The following is a 12,458-nucleotide window of genomic DNA, read 5'->3' on the forward strand; positions in this document are numbered from 1 at the left end:
TTATAGGCAGCATTGGAATTACTTCCATCAATGCATTTGAAAAACTAGGAATGTTTAAAATAGGAAATATCCATTGGTTCAAAATTAAAAACATACAAAGATATACACAGTGAGAAGTTTTGATTCAGGCAAGGTTCCTAATTCACTCTGTCAAATGTTCTACCATCACAATTTGATTTCATTGTTGGCTTCTTTTGTTTGCTTCTAAAGTTTCTATCTGTATACAAAAACAGACCTCCATACATAAGAATATAAGATGTCTATACATATAATATATGATGAATATAAACCCTACTCTTATTCTTTTATAGTTTAATACTTTGCTATGTCCTGTTTCTATTTACATATTAATATATAGAAAATATTCTTAATCTTTTTTATAGTTACCCAATATTCTAATATATAGCATTATGAAAGGGATATAACCCCAAACACACAGTCACTTGATTTGTTTTCTTTATGTTCTGTTGTAATGCAATTACCTAAAGATACATGTGAAAATATCTGCTGGACAAATTCCCACTTGTACACAGATGGAATTTTGGTAGTTATTTCCAAATTGCCCTTCATAAGGGAAAAATTAACTTTTCTTTTGGAAGAGGTATCCAAAATAGTTCCATGAACCTGGAGGGAAAATGTAGTACTTCATACAGAAAGCCATCAAAATGATTTTCAAGAACATGAAGTAATGATTTATGAGAAACTGATGCCCAGAGACCATGAAATTCTGAGCACTTTATCAGTATCAACATTTTAACTTCTCACAACACTCTGGGGCATAGATCCTGTTACTATCCACATCTTCAACACGAGAGGATTTATCTGAAAGAGAACTAAGTCACTTGTATGAATTCACCCACATCTACAGCAATGGAGCTAGGATTCTGTCATGTAGAAGACTCATCCCAAGAGAAGATAGCTAAGCTGTATTTTCTCTAATATTACTTTTAAAAGCAGTAACAGTGCTTTTAAACCATAATATTTAAACTAATAATAACCCCTACATCTTTTTCTTTTCATTTTAGGTGTTTGTAATAGCTCTTATAAAAAGTAATCCTTACATTTCATGACATGCTATTTGACTGTACTAGGAACACAAATTAGAATATTCACCAATAAAGCTGACTTACATGAACAATTCTGTGCCTATAATTGGTGAAATCTTCAAAATGTGTTATCTAAAATATGTATGTTAGCAACTTGCTATTGGCTAATATATCTTCTCCCCTCCTTTTTTTTTTTTGCCAGTGCTGGGGCTTGAACTCAGGGCCTGGGCACTGTCCCTGAGCTCTAAGGCTGACACTCTACCACTTGAGCCACAGTGCTACTTCTGTTTTATTCTGTTTATGTGGTGCTGAGGAATCAAACCTAGGGTTTCATGGATGCTAGGCAAGAATTCTACCACTAAGCCACATTCCCAGCCCTGGCAATTATATCTTTGACACATGTAGAGATTCACATCTTACATATTCACTTAATTATTGTAGGACTGAATAAGGGACATAGCTCAGCAGCTCAGTTCAGCTCTGTGAGGTGTAGGTATTAATATGCTAATTTTACAAATGCTTATAAATAGGTATTAATTTCCCTAACATCACCCAGCTAGTAAGGATAATAGGGGCAGTGATGGGTCACATCTCCTGAAAATTAGTGTATGTCAAACATAGTGCTAGGTCCACTCTGCATGGATTATCTTAGTTTATCTTCACAACCATTCTGTGAGGTAACTGTACTTTTACAGATAAGAAAATAAGAACTTAAAGAAATCTGCAAACATTCTCTTGGGACCATTGTTCGTAATGATGGCCAGTTTGACGTGTCAGTTTAGCTTAAACATTAGTATAGGTATTTCTGTGAAGTTATTTCTGTAGATGTGATTAAAAGTCCATAATCTCTTGACCTTAGGGGAGATCATCTGAGAGAATCTGCATGAGACTGGCTCCATCAGTTGAAGGGCCCTAGGACCAGAGCTGAAGCTTCCCAAAGGAAGAAAGTCTGTAGCTTCAGCTTCCCAGGAGCTGCAGGCTACCCTTCCTGATAGCCTAGAATTTCGGATTCCCCGCATAGTCACTAAAGCTAATTTTCTTTGCTGTAAGTCTCTTGCCATTGAGAGTTTTGTTTTGACACAGGATCTTGCTATATAGCGCTTAGGCAGGCTTTGAACTTGTGACTCTCCTTACTTCATTTTCACTTCTGGGGTTGCAAGTTTGCATCATCACCATACTTATCTAGCAATCTCTCTCTCTCTCTCTCTCTCTTGCATATGTGTGCGTGCGTGATCGTGTGTGTGTGTGCTGGTACTGGGGCTTGAACTTAGGTCCTGGGCACTGTCTTTTAGCTAAGTTTTCCCTCAAGGCTGGTGTTCTACTACTTGAGCCACAGCTCCACTTCTGGGTTTTTGGTGGTTAATTGGATATAAGAGTCTCATGTACTTTCTTTCCTGCCTGGGCTGACTTTGAACTAAAATCCTCACATCTCAGGCTCCTGATAAGATTATAGATGTAAGCCACCAGTGTCTGGCTAGCAATCTCTTTCTCTGTCTCTAACTTTTATTGTAAAGGTGATGTACAGTGGGGTTACAATTACATAAGCAAGGCAATGAGTACATTTCTTTTTGAACAGTGTTATCTCCTTCTCCCACTTGCAATATCTCTTAATAAAGATCTTCCACTAGTTCTGTTTCTGTGGTTGTTGTCTCACTGATACAGTTGTCTGAGTTCAAACTCAAGCACTAACCAAAATATTATACTCATGTTTACATACAGCATGCAAGGAATTGGAACTCAAGTTCAGAGCTCTGTACATATATATGCCTTGCGCCACACATTGTACTTATATCTTACCTCTTATAGTTTGTACATTCCAACAAATGATAAGCATTTTGAAGGCAGATACCAGGTTTTGCTTATCTCATTCCCCCCCCCCCCCCCCCCCCGTACTGTATCTGGTACACTAAGCACATCCCTATTGTCAGAATTAGGGTCACATCTGTACACTGCTAGAAATATATCTACCATTCACATTCTTGTTTTTATACTTATTCAAATTTTGGGTCTATCATTGTTGTTTTCCTTTTGTAATTTCTCTATCACCTTTCTATTTTAATTCTTACCTTATAGACTTTTAAAAACTTGTTTTTATGAAGGTGATGTACAGTGGGTTTATAGTTACCTAAGTTAGGCAAAGTGTACATTTCTTCTTGGACAATGCCTTATGAACTTTTAAGAGTGGAGACATTTAATGTTTAATATTGCTATCTTCTGTTTTATCAGTAATTAGAGATTGTCCTCAGTGAAATGAAACCTTAAATACAGAAAAAAAGTCTTTCAAGGTATTACATGATTTGGTTAGCTGCAACTATCAAATCTGGAGCTAGATCCCTGGCAAATATCGACAAAAATCCAAAAGTGTTTAATTCTTCAAGACAGTGAGTGCAATGGGTTGGGCAGAATCTGTGACTTACTGCAGAGAAACTCTAATTCCAAAGTGAAAATGTTATCAAAGAGCAGATCTCAGAGGTTGATTAAGTGATAGGTTCCAAAAGACAACTTTTCTGTTTTTTTCTATCTCTCTTCATATACTTTCTTCTTTCAGTAATTTTTTTCTTTTGCCTTTTTTCGTTTTACTTTTTCTAATTCCTTATCATTTAGGCGCAAAGTAAGTCTCCCGCTATGAAGATAGGTGGCTCCTCTTAACCTTTTTTATAAGTTAGCATGTACATTTGTAATTGTAATAGGTCCTAGTTGAACATTTACTGTCAAGACTTCACTCCTTCAGAGTTTCCAGAGTGTAGTTAGTATTTAAAATAATAATAATTGGTAGATATATAGCACTTGACATTGTTATTATGAGTGAATAAATCTTTGGTTTAAGATTTCACAAGATTCATACACATGTTATTATTATAAAGACTAAGAGTATTAGATATAAAAATAATGGCTCCCCATTAGCTTTTATGTCAGCTATGAACTGAATTAAGACTGAACTTAAAAATTTTGAATATCCTCAAGGATTAAGAAATTCATTTTAGGGCTGGGGATATAGCCTAGTGGCAAGAGTGCCTGCCTCGGATACACGAGGCCCTAGGTTCGATTCCCCAGCACCACATATATGGAAAACGGCCAGAAGCGGCGCTGTGGCTCAAGTGGCAGAGTGCTAGCCTTGAGCGGGAAGAAGCCAGGGACAGTGCTCAGGCCCTGAGTCCAAGGCCCAGGACTGGCCAAAAAAAAAAAAAAAAAAGAAATTCATTTTATTTCTTTAAATAGAACTCAGACTATATGAGCTCATTTATACAATGTAGAAGGTTTTTTTCAGGTTTAAGATGTACATGTGTTGGGTGCTGGTGGCTTATGCCTGCAATCCTAGTTACTTAGGAGCCTGAAATCTGAGGATTGCAGTTCAAGGCCAGATCAATAAAGAAAGTCCTCCAGTGAAAGCTCAAAGTGGAACTGAGGCTCAAATGGTAGAGCACTAGCCTTGAGCAAAACAGTCAGGAACAGTGCCCAGAGGCTGAGTTCAAGCTCCAGGACCAAAACAACAACAATGAAATGTAAATTAAAGTTTAAGTACTGTCCCTTTATTTTATCTAAAAGTCAAGCTACAAGCAACTCATTTTGCAAAATCCCCAAACCAGTAGAAAAGCCTAGAAGATTGTTTATTTCTGGTTATTTAAGCTTACATTATGGACTCTTGCATTGCATATATTTTTAGCTTGTGGAAAAAATAGATACCTATGTACTTATTCCTGTTGCTAATCCTCTTTTTAAATGTATGGTATTTCACGGGAATACACCCTGAGTCAGAGTTTGGAAATTTGATTGTTTTGTTTTGTTTTTTGTCCTGGGGCTTGGACTCAGGGCCTGAGCACTGTCCTGGCTTCTTTTTGCTCAAGGCTAGCACTCTACCTCTTGAGCCACAGTGCCAGTTCTGGCTTTTTCTGTGTACATGGTACTGAGGAATCGAACCTAGGGTTTCATGCATGCAAGGCAAGCACTCTACCACTAGGCCATATTCCCAGCCCCAGAGTTTGGAAATTTGAAAAGCATATAGCTTGGGGCTGGGGATATAGCCTAGTGGCAAGAGTGCCTGCCTCGGATACACGAGGCCCTAGGTTCGATTCCCCAGCACCACATATACAGAAAACGGCCAGAAGCGGCGCTGTGGCTCAAGTGTCAGAGTGCTAGCCTTGAGCGGGAAGAAGCCAGGGACAGTGCTCAGGCCCTGAGTCCAAGGCCCAGGACTGGCCAAAAAAAAAAAAAAAAAAGAAAAGCATATAGCTGAGCATGTTCAACATGTTCCAATATGGAACATGAAGGACAATGTACAAAGAAGTTATTTTGAAATCAAAACTAATAGGACCAAATGCAAACTTCGAAAAGAGCAGTCCTAATTTGTTTATTTCAAGCATAAATTATTTTATAAGGGGGTTCAGATTAAGTAAATTTAGATGTGGTGGCAGGAATTTATATGATTATTTCTGTTGAGCTTCCAAGGTTTCAGAGAAGTTCATTAATACCATAGATTTTTCTTTTCTTAAAGAGATTCCCTTTATATTATCTTTAGACAATATAAAAATGGCTTTGGATCTTCAGAAGGCAAAACTTGCTCTCTTTGATTGTGTGTGTGTGTGTGTGTGTGTGTGTGTGTGTGTGTGTCCCCTGTGATTTGTACACTATAAATTTTCTTTGAAACTTTTTGTTTCCCCGGTGTTTTGTGTATTTCAACTTTTTTTTTTTAAGAACATGTACGTGGCCCTCCAATCATTCTCTTTAGTATATAAAGCTTGGAGGCCTCTGAGTCCTAATTTCATCCTCTGCTATTAGGGCATCTGAATTTGAGTCCCTCTTTTTTACTTTCTAGTCATGTAAGGATAGTCTTTAATCCTGTTCCCATCATTCTAGATTCTGGTCCTTTCTCTGGGCACATGGTAAGTTTGTGCTTCTTGAAGTAATTTATGATTACCTGTCTTTAGAGGGGGCTGAGGTACAAATGATACGTTTGTTTTCTCTCTGCATGAACACTGTCCTCATTTCAGACAGCAGCTCTACCATACTACATATCTGTATGAGAACAACCGTAAGCAGAGAGGCCCAGCCCTGTCATGAAGGGCAGGTGGCAGTAATGACCAATAAAAACCTATTGTTTTTGGCTACTGGGATCTTGGATTGTTTGTTATTATAATCTCTTCTATCTTTACTAACACAAGGACAAATTCTTAAGTTAACCTCAGTTAGCTTCCTTATCTGTAAGTTGGGAGTTGGTCTGAGGACTAAAGGAGTTTATCCAGTTAAAGCACTTAGCACATGACAAATCCTTAAGTAGTGTCAACTGCTATTCATACTATCATCATCTAAATTCATCAGGGCTAATCTAAGTTCATGCTCTGTGTACTCAGTCTTTTTAAAGAATTGGTTTTCTTTCGTACCTATCTGAAACATGTTACATCATTTTCTACCTTAGTTTTTAAGAATTTAGATTCATCATTATGTATGTCAGCTATTTCATGGTAATATGATACTGTTAAGGGACTTTGAGGTATATAGGGTTCTACTGTGATTTCTTTTTTTGGCATGTGTATTTTTATGGTGGTTTTTGTTCTACTCTTTCCTTGCTCTTATTGTAAATTTGAGAAAATTTTCATTTAAGATCATTTGAATTCTTAATACATAGTTTTCAATTTGCTGTAAAATTTGGAAGATTTTAAGCAGTTTTCTTAGAATTACATATAATTTAAAAGAAATTAGCCTGAAGTAAGCAATCATTTGGCAAATGTACATTGCTGTATCCTACTGGTATTCTTTTACAGAGAATGTAATCTAATCTTCTGTTACTATTAGAAGTTTCTACTTTATTGTAGTTGAGAAGCTTAACAAACATAAATTGCCCAGTATTAGTATTACATCAATTTTACCATCTATCAGAAGTGTAGATTGATCCACTCTATTTGGATAATGAGATGCAGATAGGCATTGTGCCTTTTGTGTTCCTCTCCTAAGAGTATCCTCCTTTGGTCTCACTGTGTGTGAATGCCTAGAGTTGTTATGTTCCATTGTGAGCAAATGAACTTGGCTGTTTGTAGAAGTTCAGAGATCTACCCATTCAAACCTGCTCTTGGATCTGGAATAGTTGGCCATCATTACCAACCCATTCAAAATCAATGTGCTCAAAATAAGGTAGAAAATTGGAATTGGGAAGGAGAGAGTAGATTTCCACAATGTACTCCTAAAGTAAAAATGGAATTTTGGCATGACCATTTCTAGGTGGTCTAGGTGGTTCTAGGTGTTTATTTAATAGTACTGAACAATTCGTTTACTCAAGAGTATTACTCATACTCACTAGCTCTTAACTCTTGTTGTTAGTGTATTCCATGTGCAGAGGCATTAAGGAAATAGCATAATTTCTTTTTGATTATTTTACTTTAGAATTAGCATATATTTGTCATATAGGGGGTTTCACTGTGACATTTCTATACATGCATATAGTACATTTTGAAATAATTCATCCCCTCTACCATATTCCCATGTGTTTCCTACCTCTTCCCTCCTTTTCAAAACAAGGTCTAGTGGATGTGTGTGTGGATGTGTGTGTGTATAATACATATATATGTATGTATAGCTACACATACATACACATATATATATACCCTTTATAAAATGTATATATATAACATGGATCATACCATATGTGTCATATATCATATAATGTATATGTATAGAGAGAGTTTATATATAATATGTAATGTTTACACTGACATACAGAGATATTAAATCTTTTCTTTTGAGAAACTGATTGATACCATCACAGGACTGACAGATCCCACAGTATAGGTCCCTGGCCAGTTAGAAGCTCAGGCAGGAATTGTTTTAGTCTTGAAGTAGATTCTTTCTTCTCTAGGAAACCTCAGAATTTTTCCTCTTAACTGATTGCCTGAGCTAATCACATTATCAAGGATAATATGTTTTTTTGTTGGTGTTAATTTATGTATTTGTAGATATTTATTTGTAGACGTTAATTGCAGATGTTAAGTCCATCTATAAATACCTCAACAGAAACGTCTAGATGAATGTTTGTTTAAATAACTGGGTTTAAGGAACTATTACATGTTTCTGTATGGTAATGATACTCACAGTCTCTTGAAGTTTTTAAGATTAAGTCCTACCTGCCTGGTGGTAGCTGGGGAAAAGAGACAGAATAGGTGTCATTCTTGTCCCTCACTTCAGGTATGTCCAGCATTTCTCCAGACTTACGTAGCTATGGAGGTGAGCAGAGGGAAAGCTGTGTTCCACATAGCCTAGAAAAGTGATGCTTTGGTCACTTGTGGAAAGATGTTATATTGAGATAATTTTTTTATGGAATCAGGATAAAGGGTTTCATTTTTATTTCACTCATGGCTGATACTCTGCCACTTGAACTATGCTTCATTTATTTGAATGAATGTGACACCCTTGATTTTCCTTTGCCAATGATAACCTATATAAAAGTTTGATTTGGAATATCTCTCTTACCTCAGCTCAAACATACCATCTTCAGTAATAAACCAGCAGCCCAGCAGGCAGTCCCAAGACTAGCGGGGGATTTGAGGGCTCCAAATCTCTTTTTTATCTTTAGAACATTTGAAACACTTTTCTGTTTTATGATTGTCACTGTAGTAGGACACAGAGGACAGGAATAATAAAAACAACAATAAAGGTTTTAAAAAATGTAATACAAAATATAGGTCATGGAAAATTTTAGGGGCAAAGAAATGTTATCTGACAAACAGCCCAGTTATGCAAGAGAAATAGAAATAAAAAATGACTTATTCACAAAGATAAGGAGATGAAAATTTGTTTCAAATTTTACCTTCAGAGGCATAGATTGTTAATTAAATTGTGTGGAAATTATTTTCCTTGTCTCCTCCTAATAAAACCCAACTATGAAGAAATGCAACATATAGCACAGTGCATGTATGTTTTATATACATATACATATATTTGTGTATATATGTATACATATGCAAACAATAACTTCTATTGAAGTAACTTAAAATATATACAGAATTTCCTGAATTAAAGAGTACTTTCAGCTAAGAAATGAAATTGCTAGCAAAAGAACACAGAATTATTATCCCCTGATGGGGATAAAATATTTACTAACACAACAATCTCCTAATTTGGTACTAACTAAAAATACTACAGAAAGATTCATCCTTATTTGTACCAAGAAATTACTAAAAGCATGTAGAGAGATTGACATTTCAAAGAACTTAAAGGTTGTTAATTCTTTGAAAGCTATCTATGGTGGGGCTTTGGTGGTTCACACCTATAATCCTAGCTACTCAGGAGGCTGAGATTTGATGATCAAGGTTCAAAGCTAGCAGAGGCAGAAAAGTCCCCTTATCCCCAACTAACCACTCAAAACCTGGCAGTGACACTGTGACTCAAAGTGATAGAGCATCAGCCTTGAGCACAAAAGGTCGGGACTGAGCCCAGGCCCTGACTGAGTTCAAGCCCCATGGCTGACAAAAAAAAAACAAAAACAAAAAACCAAAAAACTAAACCATGACTGTTCCTATCTTAGAATACCAGCAAAAGTTATTATGTTAAAGAAAAAAAGTTTGCATTGAGTCTTAAAAATTGACATACAGGTGCTCACTTCTGCAGCACATATACTAAAATTGGAATGATACAGAGAAGGTTGGCATATTTCCTATGTATAAGGACAGGTAGATTCATCAAGCATTTGATTAAAAAATGTGTACCTATGGCTAAAAAAAAATCCCAAATCAAGTAACTGGGGATGGAGGATGATCAGGGAGAAAATTCTATTTGTATAAGTCTTTTGTATTAGCAAACTATATAACATTTCTGCCCTTGAAAATCACTGGCAATTTTAATAGTCAATAAGCAATAATTCAATTGCTTCTCAACTGAGAAGCAATGTAGCAGTGCTATTCTCAACTCCTAAGAGTGATCAGAGATCTGTAGGGCCCATACGCTATGTCCTTTTAACTAAGACAACTTGCACAAAATTCAGATTCTCAACAGAAACACTGCCTATATTATATAACAGCACTGTGAGTTTTTCTCTCTCTCTCTCTCTCTCTCTCTATATATATATATATATCTTATAGGTGCAGAAAAATAATAGACTTATTAGGACCTATACTTTCATTGTATTACCTAGTAAAAACAGATGAAGTAGGTTCTACATTTCTACTATATTAATGATTAATATATTAATGATTATGATTAATGCCATTTTGTGTGAAGTAAAGATCTCAAAACAATGTTGGCCTTGTTTTCATATGAGAAGAAAATATATTTTTCTTTCACTGAAGGGCTATAAGAACTAGTGTTCAAGATTCAATTTCTCAGAACTTGATGGCACACTTTTTTTGTGGTTGTTGTTAGAACAACTCAGCAAAATAAAATTCCGGTTTATTGTTGGACAACATCATTTCACACATATAACAAACAGGTCCCCCCAAAATAAACAGCAACTTCATAGACACAAAAAAAGGAAAAAAAGAAACCTCTTTATCTTTGGCCTTTTTCACCATCTCATACAAACCAACTACTTTATAGAACAGCTAAGTACAAACACAAAAAAATGTTACTGGAATAAGATTTTTTTGGTGTTTTTTTTGCTTTTTTTTTTTTTTTTTTTTTTTTTTTTACAAGGTTTCTTTTCTCCTTTGAGATTATAATGATCGTGGTCCCACCACAAGTAGTCAGCAGTAGGACGGAATGCTCTGAAGGCTGGTTTGGTCATCCCAGATCATTAGAAATGGCTGACCCCTCACAATATGTACAAAAATATAAAATGTAAATAAAAAATACAAACAAATTTTCCTTTTTAAAGTACTTTTAAGATAAAAAGCAGGGCCTTGGAAGTTCTGCTTCTTGGTATCAACATCCTCATCCTTATCATCTTCAGCTGCCTGTTTGCCTGTAGCTGCATTGGCCTGCTTATCTTCATCTCCCTCCTCCTCCTCCTCCTCCTCCTCCCCCTCCTCCCCCTCCTCTCCCTCCCCCTCCTCCTCCTCCCCCTCCTCCTCCTCCACCTCCTCCTCCTCCTACTCCTCCGCCTCTTGTTCCCCATTTTCCTCATTAGCAGCACTCCCATTGGCAGGGGCATCTCTTCCATTCTCTGTCTCCTCCACACCTTCCTTCTTCTCCTTCAAGTCCTTGGTGGTGATCCCGGAGCTGGGGTCCATGGCCGCGTCTGACATGGTGGTGGGGGGCACGCTGGTGATCCGGTGCAGCGAGGGGAAAATAAGAAAGCGAGAGAGGTGAGGGAGGAGGCTGAGGCGAGCAGGATGCAGGAACAATGCAAAGATGGCTTCTCAGAGCAGCCAGTCTGATGGGCACACTTTTTATGCCAGGATAATTGCATTGATTCCAAATGCAGAACAGGCCTTCTAGTGTTGTTACACTGTCACATTCTGGGTCATATGTTTGCTAATTTATTTCTTAACACTTTAAGAGTTTTTTTCTGCTTCTCAGTCACACTTAGTAACATTTCTGATTGAGTCAGTGCTTGATCCTTTGAGTTTGAAGGTAATTAATCTGATTACTTTTTTTCTTCACATTTCTTTCAACTGACAGAGTTTAATAAAACCATGTTCTGCTATCTCGTCTGCTTGAGCTGCTATTACAAATTACCAGACTGGGTGGCTTGAGCAACAGACACTTCTTTTTCATCATTTTGTGGTTGGAAATTTTGAGATCAAGGTGCCAGCAGACAGATCTTGTATATGTGAACCATTGTGCATAGCAGTAAAGCGAGAAACCCATTTTCTCATGGCTGTTTTCATAAGGAAACTAGTCTTACTCGTAAGGGTTCTTCTCTGAGAACCTCATGTCATCCCAAAGGCCATCTCTTACTGAGAGACCTCGGTACATTTTTTGCCTTTTCTTTGTTCGTCTAATAAAGTATCACATCAATGAATGGGATTTCAGCATGTTCTAGTCTTAACGTCTACCTTTAGGAAACTTGCAGAAGAAAACACTCAAATACTTAAGACATAGCTAGGCCCTATGGACACATGAATACCCGGTACCTTTTTTTTTTTTTTTTGCCAGTCCTAGGGCTTGAACTTAGGGCCTGAGCACTGTCGCTGGCTTATTGGCTTATTTTTGGTCAAAGCTAGCACTTTACCACTTGAGCCACAGTGCCTCTTCTGGATTTTTCTGTATACATGGTACTGAGGAATCAAACTCAGTGCTTCATGTATGGGAGGCAAGCACTCTACCACTAGGCCATATTCCCAGCCCCACCAGAACCTTTTGAGAATGAGGATCTCCATTTGACTGTCTTCGCCTTTTTTCCTGGTGTGTGTGTGTGTGTGTGTGTGTGTGTGTGTGTGTGTGTGTGTGTGCGTGCGCCTATTGGACAAGAGGTCTCAATATGTAGCTTAGACTGGCCATGAACTTATGGACCTTGTTCTGCTTACCTCTGCATTCTGGGAGCACTGG

The 12,458-nt window shown here is 37.1% G+C and overlaps 1 pseudogene; it reads right to left on the reverse strand.

Moving 5' to 3' along the window:
- Positions 1-6,323: 6,323 nt before the first annotated feature.
- LOC125339949 lies at positions 6,324-11,287 on the reverse strand (annotated as a pseudogene).
- Between the last annotated feature and the right edge of the window lie 1,171 nt (positions 11,288-12,458).

Source organism: Perognathus longimembris, chromosome 22, assembly GCF_023159225.1.
Source record: "Perognathus longimembris pacificus isolate PPM17 chromosome 22, ASM2315922v1, whole genome shotgun sequence".
NCBI classification, from domain to species: domain Eukaryota; kingdom Metazoa; phylum Chordata; class Mammalia; order Rodentia; family Heteromyidae; genus Perognathus; species Perognathus longimembris.